Here is a 20,654-nt window from a genome sequence, read left to right on the forward strand (position 1 = left end):
ATACCTATTATAATTGGAATTTTCAGGGATCAGCTGATAAATGGCTTTCTGGTCCACCTTTCTCTCACATTAGTCTAATGGGTTTGTTAAACTACCCTGTGTTCATTGCCCTGGTCATCGAGGACATAATTGAAATGGATGTACACAGCAACTTACAGAAATTGCATTGGTTTGTTGAAATGTAGAATAAAATCAATTATGGTAGGGAAGACCAAGCAAAAGTTCCGGTATTAGGCAGCGCTTTTCATAGAAACAGAATCAATAGGACACACACACACACACACACACACACACACACACACACACAAACACACAGAGAGACAGAAGGATAGAGACAGACAGAGAGAGAGACAAAAAGAGATAAATAAAGAAAATTTATTGTGGAAATTGGCTCACACAATTATGGAAGACAAAAAGTCCCATGCTATGCCATCTGCAAGCTGGAGAACCAGGAAAGCCAGTGGTGTAATTCAATGAGTCTGAAGACTAAGAACCAGAAGAGTCAATGGTGTAAGTCCTGGCATCCAAACGCTCAAAAACTGGAGCTCCTCAGGGGAAGAGAAGATGGATATTGCTGTTATAGAAAAGGAAGCAAATGTGCCTTTCCTCTGCCGTTTTGTTCTATTCTGGCCTTCAAAGCTTGCGTGATGCTTGCCCACACTGCTAAGGGCAGGTCATCTTTACTCAGTTTACTGACTCAAATGCCAAGTTCCTCCAAAATCAGTCTCACAGTTTTCTGGGTACCCCATAAGCCAGTAAAAAAATAAAAGTAATAAAACATAAAATGGAATAGGAAATGGTAAAATAAAACATAAATGGTTAACATAAAATTCACCATCACATTCTCTCATGAAAACAGAAAATCAGCAACGAATAAGATGGCAGTAATAATAGCATTCTCAAAGATAAAAGGGGTGCAGGTGTCAAAGTCCCTAGCACATCCCCATTTAATGTACTGGAATGACCCATGCAAAATTTTGAATCTGGAGGATGATGGGGGAATCATGTAAATGTCAGCAACTGATAATTCCAAATGCATCTGCTGTGTATTGATATTATGTAGTATCTGTATTTTAACAGCTCAACCCAGCTTCTACTCTTGGTTTTGCGTCTATGATCTGACAAATATCACTTTCTATCCCTTTCATGAAAACAGATAAAAGGTATTTTCATTCACCAGGGTAGACCACAGAACATATTTGCTGTCTTGCCCAGGGCTATGATTGTGTTTTGTTATAATATGACCTGAAGTAACCTTAATAGTCTTAAAATTACAAAGACCAAAATATTGATCACTATATTGATGATATTAGATTTATCAGCCCTAGTGAGCAAGAAATGTCATTTTCTGATACTCTTGTACAGGAATGTGAACAATAAACCATAATCTGAAACATAAAACCTACAATCTTGAGACTGGCCTTTCACTGGTAAATATTTTAGGTTTGCGGTTGCCCTCAGTAATTCAGGATACCTTCCATGTAGAGGACAAGATGGTAAATTATTGCATTTTGTACCAGCTGACATATAAAAGCATCGCAGTGTTGGTTATGGTTCTCTGGATTTTGGGCACTATGTAAACACCCCACTTGGGAATACTGCATCAACCCATGTCTCCAATTTGTAATGGCTTTCAGCACAAGCAAGTCTTTTGTTCTCGTGAATTGGCAGAATTAAGAGAGCTCTTCATGACTGAGGAGGTTAAACAGAAGCTCTGGCAAGCCCCCATGAGAAAGTTTTAAGTTATGTTTATATATGTATATGTAATAAAAAGTAATAGAACGCAAAAGGGAAAAGTGTCTCAAAGTTTCTTACTCTGTGTAAAAATAAGTACTATTAATAGCTTTCATGCAGCGCTTAATTATAATAAATATTATAAAAATTGTAAATAATACATATGCATATTCTTCCTTTCCCATAAGCTACTTTTATCTTACATATAAAATACATCTATTTTCATTTTCCTATTTGTGACTACAGGACAATTTAAAAATTACGATCTGTATTTATTTTACTTCAGTGATCTTCGCTGAAAAAGTTTCAACTAATTTTATAACGAATTAGATATAATCTGATTAGATATATTAGATATAACCTGAAATAATCATATAATTTAAGAAGTGGAAGAGAACTTGGGTATTACTGTTTTATGGCATAAAAAAGGGCTGAAGTCAAATAATAATAACGAACGTTTCTTGATCATTTACTATTTGTTAGGAACTTTGTTACAATTAATTTTCACAACAACCCCATGACCCACGTAATAGTTTAATCTTGTTTATTTTTTGCAATAAATCTATGGTATAGGTACTATTAATATTACCAACTTCCTGGCTAACACGGTGAAACCCCGTCTCTACTAAAAATACAAAAAATTAGCCAGGCGTGGTGGCGGGTGCCTGTAGTCCCAGCTACTCGGGAGGCTGAGGCAGGAGAATCACTTGAACCCGGGAGGCAGAGCTTGCAGTGAGCCGAGATCGCACCACTGCACTCCAGCCTGGGCAACACAGCGAGACTCCGTCTCAAAAAAAAAAAAAAAAAAAAAAAAAAAAAAAAAATATATATATATATATATATATATATATCCAGCTAGCAGTTTTCCACAGGGATGATTTTGTCCCCCGAGGTAAACCTGGACATTTTTGGTTGTCACGACGATGGGGTAGGAGACAGTGGCATCTAGTGGGTAAAGACCCGAGACGCAGATAAACAAAAAATGGGAGAACGTCTGGGAGCAAAGAAATGTCCAGGCCAGATCTCAATGTATCAAGGCTGAGGAAGATTATCATAGAAGAAGAAACTGGATCTTTGAAAATTTATGTTTGCCTAAGACTCTTAAGTAAACAATGACAACCCAATAGTTTGTGGGGAAAACTTTGAAGCTACATAATAATAATTGATAATAATAATAATATAGATACTAATTTTCAAGTGACTCATAAAAAACCCTTAAATATCTAAAGTAAGGTTTATTCTATTTTTCTGACCCCCTTTCTTTGCTCTATGATATTTTGGTTCAGTTATATATTCTTTTTATTTAAACTTAAATAATGAATTTTCTTAATCTTTTCCAATTTAGATTCCATGAAAGCCTTCTCATATTGGAATTAGCAAATATTTGAAGACTCTTCTTACATGTTTGATTTGAGCACTGCTTAAGCATAGTATATATCTTCATGTTATCATACTTCACTCTTTCTTATTTGAAAGTACATTATTTTGACACTTAAATAACCTAAATTAGGCATATTTTTATATTTAGTACCTATGTGCTATGTCATTGATTTTTATTTTGATCTATCTTCTCTACTAATATTGCTGTCTTGATTTTAATATCCCAACATATATTACATTTCATATCATAAATACTTTGTGTTGTAGGATTATTGCTCCTCCTATAGCAAAGCAATAGTCTATTAAGGATATGAACTATCTGTTAAATCTTACATGTATTTCAACTTTGTTGAACATTTGAAGACATTTCTATATTTATTTTTCATTAATGACTCTTCATTATTGAGAGTAAATGTCAGTATCCAGGTGCTCAGTGAGTATCAGTAGTTGGAGACTGATCTAGAGCTCATGGGATTTAGCTCATAAATTACTTTTGTCCAGAGATTCCAAGACTGAGGGAAGGGTACAAATTGCTGTCTGCTGTAATACAGAGTAAAATATTGGGTGTGTAGTAAAATCGTCCTGCCAGACTTGTCCAATCTTACTATAGAATGTTGAGACTTTGTAAAGAAATGTTTAAATTAACATAACTTCAGATGACATATCTAGTAGTATAATGAGCTTATAATTTAATGGAAGTAAAACATTAACATTAAAAGATTATAAGGTAGATTGCACTCAGGGTGTTACCAGACAGAATCATTCTAATGCACTAGATAGAGGTGGATAGGATTGTAGTACAGCCATCCCTCAGTATCTGTAGGAATCAGTTCCAGAAGCTCCCAGAGTCACTGAAACCCTGTAACATTTACATATAACCTATGCACATACTTCTGTGCACTTTAAATCATCCCTAGACTATTTGTAATACCTAGTAAAAGGAAAATGTTATGTAAATATTTGTTATCATGTATTGTTTAAGTAAGGGAATAAAGTCTGTACATATTAAGTATGAACACAATTTTTAAAAAATGTTTTTTATCTGTGGTTGGCTAAATAGATGGATGTGAAACCCACAGATATGAAGGGGATTTGAAACTGGTAAAGTTTTATTGTTTATTTTAAATTTAAAATATAACCGTTACTTCATATTAGGAGTATATTAATAATAAATGTTTACTGCAGAATAAAATAAAGACAAAAAAGTAGTTATTTATATAGCTATATCAATATTTTTCCAAACATACTTGTATTATTTTGTTTGCAAAAAATGGAGAGCATACAGAATAACTGGATTTAATTCTTATTAATTCATTTATAATTTTATGAGAAAGATACTTTTGTTCACTCAACATTTTTCAAAATACATTTTAATGGTTACATAACATTTGATGCAATTCTACCATATTAATGTACTATATATTTAGCCATTTCTTCATTATTAGGCATTTACATTACTTTTAATTATTTTCTTCTAAAATTTTATAAATATCTTCACTCAGAAGTATTTGTTTTTTTTAAATTTATGTAGATTGGAATTACTGGGCAAATGTCTTGAAACTTTCTTATTTATTAAATATTTTTCCACCATGAGATTTTAACAGGTATTTGTCTTTGAGTTATTTGATTTTTATTTGATTACAGTTAACTGTTGTGTCCATCTGGAAATTATTTTTATATTAAATGTAAGTTCAAATTATAACAATATATTTCAAATATATAATTGAATTTTTAAAAGTAATATTTAATAATTCTTCATTCACTGATCCAAATGACACTTAAAAAATAAGTTTAACAAAAGCTTACTCTATTATCATGATTTTTAATTAATACAGTTTTTTAAATCAGATTTTCATTTCCTATAAGGGCACTCATTATTTTTTGTTACCTCTGTTCCCCTCTTATTTTTCATTCTTTTCTTTTTAAATTTCAACTTTTATTTTATATTCCAGGGGTAGATGTGCAGGTTTGTTACAAAGATATATGGTGTGATGCTCAGGTTTGGAGTATGATTGAACCCACCACCCAGAAATAAGTAGTTTCTCAGTCTCTCCTCTGGTATCCCCAGCGTCAGTTGTCCCCATCTTTATAACCATGTGTACCCAACGTTTAGTTCCCACTTATCAGTGAGAACACGTGGTATTTGGTTTTCTGTTTCTGCTTTAGTTCACTTAGGGTAATGGCCTCTGGCTGCATCCATGTTGCTACAAATAACAGTTTCGTTCTTCTTTATGGCTGTGTAGTATTACATGTTGCATATGTACCACATTTTCTTTATCCAATCCACTGCTGATGGGCACTTGGTTTGGTTGCATGTCTTTGCTATTGTGACTAGTGTTGCAATGAATGTATGGGTGTGTGTAGTGTATGCATCTTTTTGGTGGAACAATGTATTTTCCTTTGGATATTTTCATATATCCAGTAATGGGGTTGCTGGGTAACTTGGTAGTTCAGCTCTGAGTTCTTTAAGAAATCTGCAAACTGCTTTCTACAGTGACTGAACTAATTCACATTCCCACCAACAGTGTACAAGAAATCCCTTTTCTCCACAGCCCCACCAGCAGCTGTTATTTTTTGACTATTTAACCAAAAGCCATTCTGACTGGTATGAGACTGTATCTCACTATGGTTTTGATTTGCGTTTCTCTGATGATTAGTGATGATTAGCATCTTTTCATATGTTTGATGGTTGTTTGTGTGTCTTCTTTTCAATAGTGTCTGTTCATGTTCTTTGACCATTTTTTAATGGGGTTATTGGTTTTTTGCTTGTTTACTTAAGTTCCTTGTAAATTGTGGATATTAGTCCTTTGTTGGATGAATAGTTTGTGAATATTTCTCCCATTCTGTAGGTTGTCTGTTGTATTAGTCCATTCTCACACTGTTAAAAAGTACGTACCAAGACTGGGTAATTTATAAAGGAAACAGTTTTAATTGACTCATGGTTCCACATGGCTGGGGAGGCCTCACCATCATGTCACGAGGCAAAGGAGAAGCAAAGTCATGTCTTACATGGTAGCAGGCAAGAGGGCTTGTGCAGGGGAACTGCCCATTATAAAACCATCAGCTCTCCTGAGACTTACTCACTGTCATGAGAACAGCATGGGAAAAACCCACCCCCATGATTCAGTTACCTCCCACCAGGTCCCTCCCATGATACATGGGCATTATGGGAGGTACAATTCAAGATGAGATTTGGGCGGGGACACAGACAACGATATCATTTTGCCCTGGCCCCTCCCAAATCTCATGTCCTCACATTTTGAAACACAGTCATGCCCTTCCAATAGTCCCCTAAAGTCTTAACTCGTTTCAGCATTGACTCGAAAGTCCACAGTCCAAAGTCTAATCTGAGACAAGGCAAATTTCTTCTGCCTATGAGCTTGTAAAATTAAAAGCAAGTTATTTACTTCCCAGATACAATGGGGGTATAGGCATTAGATAAATACACCCATTCCAAATGGGAGAAATTGGCCAAAGCAAAGAGGTCACAGGCTTCATGCAAGTCTGAAATCCAGCAGGGCAGTCAGTTCTTGAAGCTCCAAAATGATCTTCTTTGACCCCATGTCTCACATCCAGGTCACTCTGATGTAAGAGGTAGGCTCCCAGGAGCTTGGGCAACTCTGTCCCTGTGGCTTTGCAGGATACAGACCCCCTCCTGGGTTGAGTTTCTGCAGCTTTTCCAGGAACACAGTGCAAGCTGTCAGTAGATCTACCATTCCAGGGTCTGGAGGAGGGTGGCTTTCTTCCCACAGCTCCACTAGGCAGTACCACAGTGGGGACTGTGTGGGGGCGCCGACCCCACATTTCCCTTCTATGTGAACATAAGCAACTTCTTACCAGTTCTGCATGAGTTGTTTTAGGTAATATAAATACAAGACCAACAATCTCTTATCTCCAAATTTATATTTCATTTTCCTCCAAGATATCAGGACCTTAGATACAAGATAGTGATTACACCACGTAAATACAATAAATCCAGAATGTGTGCGTGTGTACAATCTGTTTAGCTGTAATCTGTTCTCAACATGCAAACTGGTTATGTTTGAAAATGAAGTTTTGAGCTAAAAATATGTTTCCTTAAAAAATAGTGATTAGATTTCCAAGTGAGTTCATAAGACTCCATTTATCATATAAAGTATATAAAAGGAAAACGATTAAAGGAATGGTAAGGACGAGAATGTGGATCCTGGGAAATTAAGGAGCAGTGGTTAGAAGAGGTTTTTTCTCTCAGCCCTTCTGTTTGAATTCTCTTCATTTTTGCTGCTCAGGTTATCAAGGACTGCAGTTACAGAAGATGAATAAAGAAGTTTAAGAATAAATTGAGAAATACAAGTCAAGACCTTTACATGTTCATTATATTTCATAATTCTAAGTTGGCAACAGACAGATGTAGTATCCAAAAATAATGATGTGCTTTTTAAAATTTTTCTTTTCTTCCTCATTTCTTTCATATCACATCAGATCAACATTCTAGTTCACTGGGATTATAGCAAGGTAAGAAGTAACCACCAGGCTAATGTGTGTGTGATAGTGTAGAGTGAGAAACTGCATCTTGCCAGGGAGAGGATTTACAGTAATTAGGAGAAAAGTGAGCAAAAAACAGAGTTTGAAAAGCAGAGAGGAGGAACTGGAATGGGCTCTTTCTCTGTAGTGCATAAAAGCAAGTGTTTACAAAGTCTTACAACTTAGAACTTTAAAAGTAGCTGTAAGTCTATCTTGTACAATATTTACTAAATTCAAGAATTTCTTCCGAAATTTTCTGAAAAGTTAGTCTTAAAAGTGTCATAAGACACTTTCTCAGTAGGAGTTATTCTCTCAGTAGCAACAAGGGAGGGAGGGAAGTAAGTGGTTGAGCACATGGGCTCTGGAGGAGATTGTATGTTAAGTAGCAAACCTATAAATTTATGTAAAGTGATTAGAAAATACTGAACAGATCAAAATCATTGAAGAAAAAATTAAAATTTATTATCTTCCATTAAAAATAATAACAGAAGAATATGGTAACTTTGACATATTTATTTCATACTGCCCCAAAACCTTCACTTAGCTAATAGAAAATGAATAATATAACAATAACAACAATAGCCATAATAGCAACAATTAAAAAATACAAACCCATACAGACAAAGAAAACAGGAGAAAAATTAGTAGGTAAGAGACGGCTACATTTTGGAAATAACATTTGTGAATGAAAAATTTAAAAAGATGATTGCCTACAATGCAGATATCTCAAAAATTATATTTATCCTAGCAAAAATCTCTATAAAGAAGTGCTATTAGCCAGGTGTGGTGGTGCGTGCCTGTGGTCCCAGCTACTCGGGAAGCTGAAGTGGGGGATTGCTGGAACCCGGGAGGCGGAGGTTGCAGTGAGCAGAGATCGCACCACTGCACTCCAGCCTCAGTGACAGAACAAGAATTTGTCTAAAAAAAATAAATTTTTTAAAAATTAAAATAAATAATACATACATAAATAAAGTAGTGCCATGGGAGGTGATGCAAATAGGAAAAAAAATGTTTCAAGAAACTGGAATCCTGTATACACATCCTCAATCTAATATTGCCAGGCTTCTACCTCTCTGAAATCAGACAGCTGGTGGTTGTTATCCTGGAAAACATCTTATGTCCTATAAGAAGAGTGCTGAGACAGCAACCACAGCTGAGTAACATACAGAAATCAGGGAAGTTAAGGGTAGAAATTCTACATACTAATGGGAGAGACTTTATTAATCACCTGTTACTGCTAGGTTCCTACAAGGAACAGTGACAGTGGTACCCTCAGAAGGAGATCAGAAGATTGCACTGTAGTTGCCTGAACCACTCAAGAGAAAAGGCTTGGAGATACTGATATTTGCATGCCGTCCCTCAAAGTCATGATCTATCTATAGTCAATACTTAAAATTCATTCAGGAATTAAAATGAATAAAACAGAAATAAATGAAATAAGATGGATAAAATTTCATAAGCATTATGTTGAGATAAACAATGTTTCAGGATATTCAATTTACAAACATTTTTCTCATACAAAACAATAATATATATTTGAGGAATATGCATATGTGTATGAATGTATGAAAACATGAATGGGAATGTATCAAACCATCTTAAGAGGCTATCCTTAAGAGGTGATCTCTAAGAGGAAAGAATGGAATGTGTAAGTCTTATCTGTATCTCTATCATTTTGTTATAAAAGAAAACTGAAGCAAATCTGGAAAAATTATTTTTTGTATTTTAGGTTTTTTTAATATATAAAAAAAAATTTAAAAAATAAAGATATTTCTTCTGCTTAAGGATAGAGTAAATAACAGCATCTGGCTATTTCAGGACACTAAATTGCTGAAAGAGAAATGGGTGCTAGGTAAAGATAGGACACCAAAAGGCCATTTCCTGAAGCATTCTCAATGATGGTTGAGCAAGATGACAGTGTCCTCTTTCAGGACACCTGAAATCCAAGAAGGGCACCTTTTATATTACTTAAAAGTATCAGGATCAGGATGTCAAGAACATGGGAAGATACTGAGAGCACTAAAGCATCAACGCAGAGTTTTGCACAAGTAGATGAAAAGACCAAAAGACACTGGTAATAAAACAGTGAAGAAGAATTTAAGTAAAAGGAAGAAAATGCTAATTCTGATTTGATGGCTAACTTAATACAACTGTTAAGTTTAACCTAACGCTGCCTCCTTACATATTTTAAATTCGGCTTAATGATTTCTTTGTACATAGTGAACTATATCTAACTGAATGTGTAAACAGACTGTAATCTACTGTTGTGCCAATCACCGAGTTTCAGCCAATCAAAGATGGCCAACTGTTACAACTGTTAAAATAAGGCAAAAGCCAAATTGTCTGTTTTGGTACTTCACTTCCGTTTTCTCTATGTCACTTTCCTTTTTCTATCCATGAATCTTCTTTGACCAAGAGACAGCACTGGATCATCTCTGAACGTATTTTGGTTCAGGGGCTGCCCAATTTGTGAATCGTTCTTTGCTTGATTAAATTCTGTTAAATTTAAGGTTTTTCTTTTAACACAACTCTACATAGGCTAAAGCGTGGGTATTCTTTTCATTCAGTAACAAAGAACCATCAGTCTTGATAAGAAAATGGTTCAGAAAGAGGCATATAAAGAAATGGGTACAGTTCAGAAACAACAATAGGATGGTGGGTTTTGTACTGTTCTAAGGAACAATGACATTCTGTAGAGGTTTTGCAGGATCAGTCAAGTTATATGAGAAGGAAACTGGGGAAGTGTCTTTCAAGTTGCCTCTTCTGTGTTCATCAGAAAAACTCCATTTTTTATTTGTTTTACATATTAGATATATATATATAATGTTTGTAGGAAAAAGGCTATAATACTTAAATACATGTTTGAAATAATAGACAAAAGGACACATAAATTATAGGATAGCTTTATAAGTCTGCCTGACTTCATCATTTTTCATTTTTATTTTTATTTATTTATTTATTTATCTATTTATTTATTTTTGAGACGGAGTCTCGCTCTGTCGCCCAGGCTGGAGTGCAGCGGCGCGATCTCGGCTCACTGCAACCTCTGCCTCCTGGGTTCACGCCATTCTCCTGCCTCAGCCTCCCGAGTAGCTGGGACTACAGGTGCCCACCACCATGCCCGGCTAATTTTTTTTGCATTTTCAGTAGAGACAGGGTTTCACCGTGTTAGCCGGGATGGTCTCGATCTGCTGACCTCGTGATCCGCCCGCGTTGGCCTCCCAAAGTGCTGGGATTTACAGGCGTGAGCCACCGCTCCCGGCCCAACATTTTTTAATTTTAATGATTTAATTTTAATTTTAATGAAAGTCTTACAGATACTGCATTTAATTAATCTAGCCAAAACTGATTATTAATTCCACATAAAGTAAAATTCTGCTTTGTTTCTAGATCGTCAATCTTTTTAAAAAATGAATTTGCAGAAGAGATAATAACTTTAAGTAGTAGCAAATTAAACAATATGGTGAAAATTCAGTGTCTCAATGATGACAGCCATTGAGTTTGAAAACACACTTATTTGCATGTGTCTCCCCTCCCACTGTCCACATCGTGTAGCAAAATCTAAATTTGCTAGATTCTGACACAAGAAAAACTAGTTAGAATAACTCTTATATATTAAAGAAATACTATCAATAATTAATAACTTCCTAAATATAAAGTACCAGTCCCAGATGGGTCCACTGGTAGAATCTACCAAACATTTATGAAAAATATTATAACAATTCCTTACAATCTTTTTCAGAAGACAGAATCAGAGGGAATATTTCCTAACTCATTCAATGAGGCTAATATTAAAACAGCACAATGATATTACAATAAAAGAAAACTGCATACCAATGTTTCACATGAGTGTGTATGCAAAAATCCCCAACAAGACAAGACTAGTCATTGTAGTTTCACTGATTGGAACAAATTTAGATTCCCCTGCAGGATGTGGACAGTGGGAGAGGAGACGCATGCAAATTTAGATTCCGCTGCATGATGTGGACAGTGGGAGGGGAGACGCATGCAAATTTAGATTCCGGGGCATGATGTGGACAGTGGGAGGGGAGACGCATGCAAATTTGGATTCCACTACAGGATGCAGCGGGAGAGAAGACGCATGCAAATTTAGATTCCGCTGCAGGATGTGGACAGTGGGAGGGGAGACACGTGCAAATTTAGATTCCGCTGCAGGATGTGGACAGTGGGAGGGGAGACGCATGCAAATTTAGATTCCGCTGCAGGATGTGGACAGTGGGAGGGGAGACGCATGCAAATTTAGATTCCGCTGCAGGATGTGGACAGTGGGAGGGGAGACGCATGCAAATTTAGATTCTGCTACGCAATGTGGACAGTGGGAGGGGAGACGCGTGCAAATTTAGATTCTGCTACGCGATGTGGACAGTGGGAGGGGAGACGCGTGCAAATTTAGATTCCGCTGCAGGATGTGGACAGTGGGAGGGGAGACGCATGCAAATTTAGATTCCGCTGCAGGATGTGGACAGTGGGAGGGGAGACGCATGCAAATTTAGATTCCGCTGCAGGATGTGGACAGTGGGAGGGGAGACGCATGCAAATTTAGATTCCGCTGCAGGATGTGGACAGTGGGAGGGGAGACGCATGCAAATTTAGATTCTGCTACGCAATGTGGACAGTGGGAGGGGAGACGCGTGCAAATTTAGATTCTGCTACGCGATGTGGACAGTGGGAGGGGAGACGCGTGCAAATTTAGATTCCGCTGCAGGATGTGGACAGTGGGAGGGGAGACGCGTGCAAATTTAGATTCCGCTGCAGGATGTGGACAGTGGGAGGGGAGACGCGTGCAAATTTAGATTCCGCTGCAGGATGTGGACAGTGGGAGGGGAGACGCGTGCAAATTTAGATTCCGCTGCAGGATGTGGACAGTGGGAGGGGAGACGCGTGCAAATTTAGATTCCGCTGCAGGATGTGGACAGTGGGAGGGGAGACGCATGCAAATTTAGATTCCGCTGCAGGATGTGGACAGTGGGAGGGGAGACGCATGCAAATTTAGATTCTGCTACGCAATGTGGACAGTGGGAGGGGAGACGCGTGCAAATTTAGATTCTGCTACGCGATGTGGACAGTGGGAGGGGAGACGCGTGCAAATTTAGATTCCGCTGCAGGATGTGGACAGTGGGAGGGGAGACGCGTGCAAATTTAGATTCCGCTGCAGGATGTGGACAGTGGGAGGGGAGACGCGTGCAAATTTAGATTCCGCTGCAGGATGTGGACAGTGGGAGGGGAGACGCGTGCAAATTTAGATTCCGCTGCAGGATGTGGACAGTGGGAGGGGAGACGCATGCAAATTTAGATTCCGCTGCAGGATGTGGACAGTGGGAGGGGAGACGCATGCAAATTTAGATTCCGCTGCAGGATGTGGACAGTGGGAGGGGAGACGCATGCAAATTTAGATTCTGCTACGCAATGTGGACAGTGGGAGGGGAGACGCGTGCAAATTTAGATTCTGCTACGCGATGTGGACAGTGGGAGGGGAGACGCGTGCAAATTTAGATTCCGCTGCAGGATGTGGACAGTGGGAGGGGAGACGCGTGCAAATTTAGATTCCGCTGCAGGATGTGGACAGTGGGAGGGGAGACGCGTGCAAATTTAGATTCCGCTGCAGGATGTGGACAGTGGGAGAGGAAACGCATGCAAATTTAGATTCTGCTACGCGATGTGGACAGTGGGAGGGGAGACGCGTGCAAATTTAGATTCTGCTACGCGATGTGGACAGTGGGAGAGGAAACGCATGCAAATTTAGATTCCGCTGCAGGATGTGGACAGTGGGAGGGGAGACGCATGCAAATTTAGATTCTGCTACGCAATGTGGACAGTGGGAGGGGAGACGCGTGCAAATTTAGATTCTGCTACGCGATGTGGACAGTGGGAGGGGAGACGCGTGCAAATTTAGATTCCGCTGCAGGATGTGGACAGTGGGAGGGGAGACGCGTGCAAATTTAGATTCCGCTGCAGGATGTGGACAGTGGGAGAGGAAACGCATGCAAATTTAGATTCTGCTACGCGATGTGGACAGTGGGAGGGGAGACGCGTGCAAATTTAGATTCTGCTACGCGATGTGGACAGTGGGAGAGCAAACGCATGCAAATTTAGATTCCGCTGCAGGATGTGGACAGTGGGAGGGGAGACGCATGCAAATTTAGATTCTGCTACAGGATGTGGACACTGGGAGAGGAAACGCATGCAAATTTAGATTCTGCTACGCGATGTGGACAGTGGGAGGGGAGATGCATGGATGTGGATGGGGATTTGTGGAAACTCTCTGGATTTTGTGTTCAATTTTACTGTGAACCTAAAACTGCTCTAAAAAATAAAGTTTATTTAAAATATCTTGAAGACTATTTTTATTCATTTCAAAGTTTTATAACGAGTATGTTCAAAATTACTGGTGTAATTAAAATAAATCTGTATCTCCATGTTTTAATCTTACATTGTCATTCCCTTTGACGGATCCTCCAGATACTCTAATATCCCATCTTACCTGCTTACAGCCACTGTCTCCCCCTCCCTGCCTCCATCTTTCTCCCTCTTCCTTTTATTTTTTCTCCTTCCTTCTCTACCCCTCAGTTTTCCTTCTTTTGGATTATGCTGTGAACAGTAGACATTTTTTAAATTACCGTAAGTATTGAGGGCATATGACACAAACTTACGGTGGAATTAGGGCAGCCGAGCACAGTGTCTCTGCATTCACAGAACTGGGTCTTAGTTCGGGCCTCAGGCAGGACTGGGTCTGAGTTCAGGAAACTGTCGTCAGATAAAACCAAGTGTCTGGCTCTGTGATGGCCAGTCTGGTGACTCAACTTTCTGTCTCTATCTGCTCTTATAACCATATGACCCACTACTTCTCTTTGCTTGCCTGACATTTAGACTAGTTTTAATGAAGTCCATTTGACCCTACTAATTACCAGGAAAATAAAACATGCCTTCGGGCACATACACCTCACACGAGCCCCTGTACTAGCCAGTTAATGTGTAAAAGCTCTACCAAATGGTGTCTTTTCTTGGTCTATTAACCAATTATACAAATATCCCTCCTCTAACAGTCTTGATAGACATTCAATCTAGATCCAAATTCTATGAAGTTCATGTGTATTAGTTTACCAGTCCACTTCAGTTATCTGCTAAAGCCTTTGCGTTGTCCAGTTTTCTAGTTTTAAACGATCAGAGGAGACTGTCCGATAGATGAGACACTTTGGTAATATGTGGTAGTAGTACCAAAGGCCATCTATAGAGAAAAATCATGAAATTCTTTAATTACTTTGAATTCTGTATAAAAAATAGAAATATAAAAATAGTTTCTGTGATTTAAAATTGCTATTAAATAAAGACTTGTCGTATGCTTTTTAAAAAATTGTCCTTTTTAGGCAGAGAAGTAGTGCATGAGTTGGCAATTATTTAACTTATTGGTATAGATACATCTATATTTGTACTTATATGTATTTGTGTAGTGTGTGTACTTGTATGTGTATACATAAAAGAACACTAATGACTAAATATTGAACTTGATGACTTACATTGGAAACCCCGAGAAAGAAGGATGTCTTATTTGCGTCACGTACTACACCATAGCACACACTTAGTACTCAGAAAGTTAAATAATAATAATAACAATTGTGTAATAAAAATGGTCACGGGGACAGACTGGTAGAGGGAGAATGAAGTCCAGTAATAATAACTGATACAATACTAGTCTCCAGAAGAACATGTAATTTTTCATCTCTTTTACCCCCAAGATACTCTTAAAATTATTCAGGTGAAGTCTGACTCACAGAACTCCCAGCATAGACAAATGCAAGAATTTATAGTCCAAGTTTGTTGTAAGTAATGGATCAGTGCACATCTGGGAGAAAAGCATAAAAGAACAGTCAGATTGAGGTGTTTTATTTTTCATTCAATCTCATTTATTTGAACATTTATTAAATCTGCAGTGGGTGGTTAACTCATACTGTGGATGTCTCCAAGCCCTCAGGAGAGTGTTCATCCAAGAGACAGAGAGAGCCCCTGAGGGTCTATTTGGCAGAGACTGATAAAGAGATGAAAATATTTGAAAACATGCTATCTTCTCCAGACATTTGTCTGTACATTTGTATAACAGCTGTGGGTGAGACTTTTCCCCACTACTCAATGTTCTTTTCTCCCAAGCTGAGTGTAATTTAAAATATCTACACACACTGTGAATAGACATAGGGCATCACCTAAATTCAAATAAACAGTCTCTAGTCAGTGATGGTTTATGTGTAACCTAAACACTTTCTGGCCAAACTGGGGAGGGAGGGAAGGAAGGAAGGAAGGCAAGCTGTTACAATGATGGTTTATGTGTAACCTAAACACTTCCTGGCCAAACTGTGGGGGCGGGGGTAGGGAAGGAGGGAGGGAGGGACGGAAGGAAGGAAGGAAGGAAGGAAGGAAGGAAGGAAGGAAGGAAGGAAGGAAGGAAGACTGTTACAGTGATGGTTTATGTGTAACCTAAACACTTTCTGGCTAAACTGGGGAGGGAGGGAGGGACGGAGGGAGGGAAGGAAGGAAGGAAGACTGTTACACTAGAGATTTCAAAATGAAATTTAGGGGAGAGTAGTAGTACATAAACTATTAATAACCAATATGTTATAATAATTCAACTAAAATGAACAAAATTCCTATTATGGTATCTATGAACATGCTTTCTTAGAGTAAAATATTCTCATATCTTGGTAGGGCACTGGTTAAAAACAGCAAGGATTTAGAAGTCGAAGTCTTATCAAGTAAGTAGCAGACCCGTCTTCAGACCCTTTACAGAGTTATCCAAAAAGCAGTCATTTAAACAAGAGCAGATAATTTTTCTAGCTTTCTATTAAGTTTAGATGTTGTTACTACAAAATTTAACTTTCTTATAAAATTACCTGATAAAATTTTATACAATATTATGATATCATAGTATATCAAAATGTATTTATATGTCAAATAAATTGTACATGATATTGGAGACGCATGGATTGATGATGCGTATATGATGATTTTATGATAAGTTCCATTTAAATTCAGACAATTTCATTAGGCAGTGTCTGTCGACCACTAATTTTTTTTTTGGTTCCACTATTTGCACAGACAGCACAGCTGGGAAAACAGATTCACCCGACACAGTATCTTCCCCGTGTCTTTCTCCTCCTCAGGGAATCAGTTCATCAGTCAATCAAGTCATTTGGGACTGGAGGCTGAGTACTCCCTAACGTAGAAGGTCTCATTCCTGCATGCTTTCCTCAGCAGAGGGGGAGACGAGAAGGTCCTTTTAGGGGACACTGGCTGGGACATGCACTAACCCTTCTACAGTTGGAGGGCTCTGACCAGCAGAGGCAGACTCCGCCGCAGTAGGAAGGGATGAGGCAGCTATTCTGAACCTGGAGCTCCACCACACCTTGTCCCGTCTCACTGAGGCAATTTTGAGAGGCTGCCCTGGAATACGTCTTGCTGGTGGATGTTGAGAAACAACGTGGGCTTTGATGGGATTCGGGTGGTGTCTGCGGTGTGAAGACAGGAGCTGATGTTCAGCATTTAGGCTGTTTTTCCTGTGATCAGTTGGGTTACCTGTTTGGGACCAAGTCCATTTTTACTAGGGGGGCTGGGTAAATTCCACAGAACACAGTGGCGCTCCCAGGATGACTGAGGCAGGGTGAGAAAGGGGGAAAGTTTTTCCACCTACAGTTTTTGCTACCTCAGGAAATAGGGGCTGATTAGGTTACATCTGGCTGTGATCTAATCAATTCGATTTTGGTGCGTTTGATCTAATTATCTTCCCCATTTTTTAGGTAGAAAGGGCCATTTTATTTGGTATTTACTTTTTCTCTGCAGTTTTATTTCATCATATATGTATGGATCTAATACAGTCAACCATATCTTGATATTTGTTGTTTCTAAGCATTTGAGAAATTATAATATCTATGTATATAATTTTAACCCTATAATAAATTATCTTCTGTGCAAAATATATAACATATATCAATATAGGTATGTTTAATTCTGCATCTTGAAAGGTGAACAGGATCATAAATCCTTCCAGGTAGGAACTGGGACAGAAATCGGAAGAAATGATTCCCCAATCTTCTGATCCCTGTACTCCCGGTTCTTTGTTTCTTGTCACTATGACAGGATCCTGAAAATGTCTCCCCTTAACTGTGTCTAGGTCCCCAGTAGAACTACAGCAAGAAACTTTTCTTATTGAGGCTCTAATGAGTGGCAGGAAGGAGAAACCTGTTCAGCCAATAAGAGTAAGCCAAGCCCAGCCGAGGGACCTATAAAAGGCAGGTCCAGCCGACAAACCCACACTCTGCATTTGGACGTGTAAGATAGTAGAGAAGGGTCTCTACAATTTAAGTAGCAGAGGGATAAGACAGCGCACCTTTCACTTGAGCTTCAACATGGGAAAGGGAAATGAAGACCCCGATCTCCGCTGCTCCTCCATCCGATGTTCCACTGACCAGCCCCCTTTCCAACAGATCTCCTTTACAGGAAAGGGCTCAGATGAGAGGAAACCGTTCAAAGGAAAAGGCAAGACCGCCTCTTCCCATTCCAGTGAGAAGCACATACAAAGGCAAGGTAAGGCCTTGGGCTGCTCCTATGGAGGCTGGAAGGAGGGTTGGAATCAGGGATACTGAGCTATGTGTCTTTGGTAGGGTTTTATTTTGAGATTGGGGATGGGAAATGGCTTAGCGCCCTCAGGGGACTTTGAGAAACGTGTTCACTCATGACGCTGGCAAAAGAGCTTCACTTGAAAGACAGATCCGCAAAAATGCATCAGAGATAGAATATGGGACCCTGCCTAGGGAGAGGTGAGTCACCTAAGCTTTCTTTTGCAGTAGGATTAGAGCCAAATCCAAAAATCCAAAAGAGGAGAAGTCCCAGGAGACCAAGCCCAAAGCCAGAAACAGCACTGCTAGATTAGGTAAGATTTGACTCTTTGAAGGTGAGAAGGGACAGGGCAACAACACAGGCTCTCCTGGCAAGGAAACTGGGAGCTCCTTGGCAGCCAGGGCCGTACAGATCCTGGACACTGCAGAACAGAAGAGAGCTGGGGTTTGGTGGCAACCTGAGCTCCTGCGTGTCCAGGATGGACTAGGAATTTCAGGGTATTCAGTTGGAGGCACTATTTCAAACTCTCATTGGATTCAAAGAACCAGAGTCCAGCTCATATTGGGGAAACTTCACGAAAAGAAAAATCAGTTCCAAGGACAGCTGCCAAGACAGAGCAGGTAGAATCTTGGTGTTTTTTCTTGGTAATGGTGGTGTTTTTGTTGTTTGTTTGTTTGTTTGTTTTTTGTGGCCCCAAAGGGCAAATAATCAGGAAACTTTTATACATGTCTTCAGCAGGAAGGGAGTTTCTTAGTGACAAGTAAATTTTTGAGATCTTAGCTCTGAGAATATTTGTGGACTCACAAGGGGTTCAGCCTCACTTCATTCCAGTGCTGAGATGGTCAGGAAGGAGTGGGAGAGACAAGTGGGGTTCACCTGGGTGCACAAGAGGTTCTGGAAATGAGGGTCTGTGGGGACTGCTCTGACGAGTCTCTCACATGCATTCTCTGCAGGGAACTGTCCAGAAGAGGAACGCAGCTTGATGTTAAAAAAAAAAAAAAATCAAAGTCCTCCACTGCTGTGCACTACAGTGAAATCCAGGAGATCTGTGATGCCCACCATAAGGGACATTCGAGGGCTTGCACTGGGCACAGCCAGTGGCACAGGTCTGGGGCCCTAGGATTCCAATGACCAGCACTTGGAAAAAGCTTGGTGACCTCTGTTGGAGCTATGCTGGAGGCTACTTATCAAGACCTAGCCCAGGTGTGGGCACAGCAGGTCCATTTTCCACTGACCTGAGAGCAGCTCACATTGCTGACTTGGATCTGGGGGCCTCTGTGTGCCCAGGTGCAGACCTTCTATGCCATTGCCACCCAGGGAGCTTAAGTCTTACCTGCTGAGGGTTGGCTTGTCTCAGCCACACTGTCTGGTCCTGGGGATAGAGGCCCGAATAGAGAAGCTCACCCTTTTTTGGGCATGCTGTACCTGAGCATGTCAGTACCTGAGCATGTCAGTGGGTCCGATGAGGCTTGAGCTGAGAGGACCCTGACCCTATTCAGCAGAGGATGCAGCTCTGGGAATGAGAACGAGGACCTGCTACTGCTCAGATTTCTCTAGATGACCAGCAGTGACAATATTAGATGCACTGTGTTAATAAATGACAGAACATGAAGAAATCATAGGAAATAAATTTGAACGATATAATCAGAATGGTAAGCTCTGCATTTTGTAAAAGGCCGATGCTATAGACAAATTTTATATTTCATGTTAGATATGGAGGTCTGATGACAGTCATGCATTTCTATGTAATCAGGAAAATATTAGAATGTGATCATATGAGTTTGCATATTTTAGATTGTAGAAAAGAAATGTTACCCAGGCTGGAATGCAGTGACACAATCTTAGCTCACTGCAACCTCCGCTTCCTGGGTTCAAACAATTCTCATGCCTCAGCCTCTCAAGTAGCTGGGACTACAGGCATATACCACCATGCCTGGCTATTTTTGTTTTTTTTTGTATTATTAGTACAGACAGAGTTTTGTCACGTTGGCCAGGTTGGTCTCAAACTCAAGTGATACGCCAGCCTTGACCTCCTAAAGTGCTGGGATTACAGGCATGAACCGCCTTACCAAGAAATTGCTCCTCTTTTATTTCAGAATAGGTTGTAGGCTCTCACTCTTCTAGCCTGAACCCATGAAGTACTAATATCCAAAAAACATTAATAGCACTTGCTGTGGAAAAATGATTACACATTTTAAAGTTTGATATAATTATAGTAAAATTACCATGCAAGGTGTTTACTTTTAATATTTTTACAAAAAAATTAAGTAACGATATATTAAATGGTAAATGATTGTACTCATTTATTCACCTGCCTCATGTTTTCATTATAAACATCCTAAATTAAATCCTATTGTATTTTACACGTTTCAATTGATTGTATTGTATTGCAGGATATGGAGATTTCATAATAT

General features: G+C 39.2%; 1 pseudogene; it reads left to right on the forward strand.

Annotated features, from left to right (window-relative positions):
* The first annotated feature begins 18,029 nt into the window (after nt 1–18,029).
* LOC103783319 (protein FRG2-like) lies at nt 18,030–19,713 on the forward strand (annotated as a pseudogene).
* Nucleotides 19,714–20,654: the final 941 nt, after the last annotated feature.

This window comes from Pan paniscus, chromosome 2 (assembly GCF_029289425.2).
Source record: "Pan paniscus chromosome 2, NHGRI_mPanPan1-v2.0_pri, whole genome shotgun sequence".
In the NCBI taxonomy this organism is placed as follows: domain Eukaryota; kingdom Metazoa; phylum Chordata; class Mammalia; order Primates; family Hominidae; genus Pan; species Pan paniscus.